The following is a 5132-nucleotide window of genomic DNA, read 5'->3' as shown; positions in this document are numbered from 1 at the left end:
GACCTTTAAGTCCAACCATTAACCCAGCACTGCTAAGTCCACCACTAAGCCATGTCCCTATGCAACACATCCTTTAAATCCCTCCAGGGAGGGTGACTCAACCACTTCCCTGGGCAGCCCATTCCAAGGCTTGGCATCCTTTTGGTGAAGAAATTTTTCCAAATACCCAATCTAAACCCTCCCTGGTGGAACTTGAGGCCATTTCCTCTTGTCCTATTTCTATATTAATCCAACACCTGACTCTGCTCCCATGGCACTGCATTTACAAACATATAATTTCATCAAGAGAACTTTTTCCAATAGAAATTTTTTCCAATTTACAGCAAGATCATAATAATAAAAGCTATACTCATGTTACTGCTCTTCATCCTGCAACAGCTTGCTCACTGCAGCAAACTTCACTCTGTGGTAAATGTGAGAGCTTACTCACACAGATAAGGAGAACCCCGTGCACAAACCTTCCAGGCCTGGCTCTGAGCCTCTTTTTTTTTTTTTTTTTCATGCAGTTTACAGCCAGGAACATGAATAAATACCTGAGAGAGAGTCAGGGAAAGGAGCAGGGCTTCTGTGCCCAGCAGGCCCAGTGCTGCTGAGGTTGAACAGGCTGCCGATGAGATTAGAAATCTCCCATCCATCCCCCTTGCTCCTCCTTCCCTGCATAATTGCAGTTCCTTTCAGACACACTGCCTGGAGTGTCAGCTGGCATTTTCTGGGCTTCCCAGAAGCAGTCGCTGCCATTCAGCACCACTTTTTTCATTTAAAATCTGTCTCACGGGTTCCCTTGGGAAACCGAGAGCTGCTCCACTCCACCAGCACGGCAGGAAGGACTCCAGCTTCCAATCCTGGTGCCCACAGAGCTCATTCACAAAATCCCACTGCTGCCACTCCTGCCTTACACCTCGTTCTCAGAGGAGCAGCAGCAGCATTCCTGTGCTGGGCCCTCCATCCATCCTGGTCAGGGAGGCACACCGAGACCTTTCCATTAGTGCCTAATTACACAGGACAGCAGCAACCTCAGGGGCCTCTGAAGAGTTGCTGCTCCTGTACCAAAGCAAAAATACAACTGGGATCCTCACAGAGGAACTTCACAACTGCTCCCCTCCTCATGTTTCTGGAGAAGAGGACAGCAGTAACTCTGCCCCTTGAACACAGAATGAGGAGTCTACTTTGCCTTTCCTACAGTGCCATAAACAGAGTTTTCAAGGGGAAAAAATAATTCTTATTTCCTATCTCGCTGTCATTTTTTAAATTACTGGATTCTGCAGCATCCAATGGATAAATATTCACAGACACGTACCTGCTCCTCCGGCAGAACAAATCGAGTAATTTCTGTTTCTGCTCGAGCCCTCGGCATGCAGACAAAAACATTTTTTATTCATCAGTGGTAAAAGGCTACAGCCATTTGACTTTAAACACAGACATGCTTCTGGGCTCTCTTCCAGGAAGTCTGTGTCACCCAGGCTTTAGATCGATATGTTTGTCTGCAAAGTCACCCTTTTGATCTGTAATTTTTCATTTTGACACAAGAAATGCCTCTTGGTCAAACTTCAGCAGTCCATTAAATTCCAGGCGTAATGGAAATGGGAATCACATTGCTGTAGCCATGTGAAGATTTCCACAGTTTGGGGTTTATTTACTCATGGGTTAATTTACCCTGCCATGTATTTGGGACTCGGACAATACTGCAAATAGTGTTCTCCTGCCTCATCTGAGCTCACTGCTTCCTCCACCACTCCTCACCAGTGGTTGCAGCTTCGTAAAAAAATTTGTACTTTTAGTTGTCCAACCTGCAGAAAACATTATTTCAGTTTTGTACTGCAGACACTGCACACCCTCCCAGCCTGGCCCAGTCGTTCACTGTGTACAAAGGGGGTCCTGGCCCCCGGGACAGCCCCCCAGGCTGAGAGTGGGGGCTCTGCCCAGCTGGCTCAGCCTGGTCACCCCTGGCACACCACACTCCGTTTGCACAACTCAGCACAGCCCTTTTCTTTCCAAGGTCAAGGTTTCAGGGCTTGGATGGCTGAGCTTTTTTCTCCCTCTTTTTTTTTTTTTTAAAGGTGTCAGCCATCCCATGGAAGGGTGACAAGAGAGGTGGGAAAACAATCCAAACCATTATTAATGGGAGAGGCGGGTCTGCCCAGCCTGAGGGACAATCCCCCTGCCTGGCTCCACACAGCAAGGTCCGAGCAAGGCTGTGGAGTGACCTCACTGCTATTTCTGAGCAGACACAGCTCCTCCTGTGTTCCCAACACACTGCTTTGTGGTTGCTGAAGTTTGACCCCAGGGAAGATGCGACTCAGGAGAGTTGCAAAGCACTGAAAATGTTATAATAGTCCAAACAAATAACATTATACTTTTAGTCCCCATTCACATCTTACCTTTCAAAAGCACACATTTCGTGTCAGCCTCTCAAAAATACATCAAACCCAGAAATACTGCTGTTATAATCAATTCATTTTTACACTTATTTTAAAGCAGTCATGAAGAAGTCTGGATTCTGAATAACTGGTTTGTCAAGACAGAAAGATTAGACAATTCTGTATCTCAATATGGCCAAGATTTTCAGCAGTAACACATCTTTTAAGTACATTAATTGTAATGTGTTTTTACTGGGTAATTAAAAGGGGCCTCATTTTAATCCTCATTTCACAGAGGTGTTATATTCAGAGGGAGGTTCTCAGTATTTTCTGGAATAAAGTCAAAGACCTTAAAGCAACTCAAAAGGGCCATGTAAAAATTTTTATGTTTAAAGTCAGGACTTGTGTCCAAAACAAACAGTTCTCCTCCACCCACCAAAAAACCCCAACCCAAACCCATCTCCAGCACAGCTATGATCAGATCATAAGCACCTTGATTAAAGTTCAGTGGCATTTCAGGACAAGCTATTAAATTAAAGGCAAAAATCAATTTTATTGCCTGAGTAATAAGAGGGGGGCAGGACTTTGGGAAGTGAGGGAACACGTGATCTGCCTCAACACAACCCTGCCTTGAAGACAACAACATGAGTAGGAACACACTGACAGAACTATGTGTTCCTGGACAGAAAGGATCCGGGAAGGTGAGCTTATTCCAGGAGGGAAAATGCACAACAACCTTCCAACAGCAGTCCTGGGACAGGGCTGTCCCCTGCCCCTCCCCAGGAGCTGAGCATGGAGCCTGGGAAGGACCTTCCTCACAGACGTGTGGGCGCTAAAAGTGAATATTCCAGTTCTGCAGAGACTGAAGTTGGGCAACTGGGAAGCTGCCTGGATGTGTTCTGGTCACAGAGAAGAGCAGAGCCAGAGCTTTATTGAAATACCTGGTTCTTAGTCCTGGGTTCGTGGCACACGTTTGGGCAAGACTCAACTGCTCGAGTTTACGGGGTGGGAAGCCTCCTTCAGGGAGGACCTCGCTTTCACAACTGCTTTCAACCAGAAACAAACCCACAGAATTCTGAAATGCTCTGCAGAAGCTGCAAGATGGCTTTTGAATAATTAGAAGCATTTCGGTTTGACAATCTGATGTGAGAAACTGCAGAATTAAAAAAAAAAAAAAAAGTCAAAATAAGGTGTTTCAAAGCTGGAACTTTCATCTAACAAAGGTGTCAGGATTTTGACAGCACTGCATTTTCCAAGTAAAATAGCATCTACATTTTTCTAAACAAGTTTTAAACTGCATTTCCTGTTTTTATATCAAAACATACTAGAGCTTGTTTTGTGGCTCGTTAATAACATACTGTACAACCATTTTGTACAGACCTCCCCGAACACCTTACAGTGCAGTCCCTATTAAGAAAGGCAAACAGCCTCCTGCCCAGTCAGGCCCAGGCTGAGTGTGGCACCTGAAACAGCAAAACCAGCTTTTTCCTGAGCATCAAAGGAAGCAGCTAGTTCTTTGAAAGAGGCTCCTCCACTCTTCCCAGATATCTGGCTGTTGTGATTTTGCAGTGCAATGGTTATTCTTTACATATTTTAAGCTGTCTGGAAGCAGCAGTGACCAAAGTGATGTTATAGAGAGCCAGCAGAAATGCCCTTGCACATGTCTAAAGCTTTGCTCAGACTGGTGCGTTAAGAACCAAACAATGAAGGTCAATTCTGAGTAAATGGTACAACTTCACTGAAAGGGTAGTAAGGCACTGGAACAGGCTGCCCTGGGATGGGGTTAAAACTGAAAGAGTTAAAAACCTGGGGCTGTGGCACTTGAGGACATTGTTTAGTGGCAAACATGCAGTGCTGAGTTAACAGCTGGACTCGATGATCTCAGAGGGTCAACCTTAACAATTCTTTGATTCTAATTGCACTAAGCTTTTATTCCAGGATTCGACTTCTTTAAGGACTTTAAGGACTCTATATGTGAGCAGTACATCAAACCCAGCACCTACAGAGAAAGTACCAGCGAGAGGGATTCTTCACATCCCAGCGGACCCAACACTCCCCTCGCACAGCACAGCTTTACTTTAACTGTGCTTCGCTGCATTCGGGACACCTGTCCTGGGGCAAAACACAGAGAACTGTCTCCTGCAAGGACGTGGTTCCTGGGTCCCGTGGTGCAGAGGGGACACAGGGGTCCCAGGGGTGCACCACCGGTGTTGCCCGAAGCCTGCGCACCCCCACGCCCTGTTGATGCCACCCCACGACACGTGGGGACCGCGGCCACCCCAGCAGCTCCACGGTGCGGACCCGCGGAGCATTGCGGCCACCGGCAGCCCCGCGACCCGCAGCTTCCCGGGGCCGGATGTCCGACACCCCGGGAAGGGCGGCGGGGCCGCGGATCTCCGGCACCGAGAGCAAAAATGAGCCGCAAACGAGGCGGCGTCCGCGGCCTCCCCGCGGCGGGGCTGCCAGCGCACCGCGCTGCCTCGGCAGGCACGGACGGGGTTCGAACCCGCGATCTTCGGTTTACGAGACCGACGCCTTACCACTTGGCCACCGCGCCCGACGGGCTGGCTGCACCCGCGCGCCGCCAGTGGAAGGCAGCGGGCGGCGCGGCCGCCGCCGGGACCGGACGGCGCGTCCCGGGGCGCTGCCGGCGGCGGGACGGGGCGGGGAGCGGGCGGGGACCGGGCGGGACGGACGGGGCGGGACGGGGCGGAGCGGCCGCGCCGTGCGGGGGGAGCCCGCGGGGCCGCCCCGCGGGGGCTGCCGCGGGCACGT

At 49.5% G+C, this 5132-nt stretch overlaps 1 non-coding gene across 1 annotated transcript; it reads right to left on the bottom strand.

Moving 5' to 3' along the window:
• Positions 1 to 4842: 4842 nt before the first annotated feature.
• Positions 4843 to 4914, bottom strand: TRNAT-CGU (transfer RNA threonine (anticodon CGU)). The gene has a single exon. It is a non-coding gene; the product is annotated as a tRNA-Thr (tRNA).
• Between the last annotated feature and the right edge of the window lie 218 nt (positions 4915 to 5132).

The sequence above is a fragment of the Pseudopipra pipra genome, chromosome 19 (assembly GCF_036250125.1).
Source record: "Pseudopipra pipra isolate bDixPip1 chromosome 19, bDixPip1.hap1, whole genome shotgun sequence".
NCBI lineage: Eukaryota > Metazoa > Chordata > Aves > Passeriformes > Pipridae > Pseudopipra > Pseudopipra pipra.
Note: the sequence above shows the minus strand (reverse complement) of the source record. Positions and strands in the feature narration are given on the sequence as shown.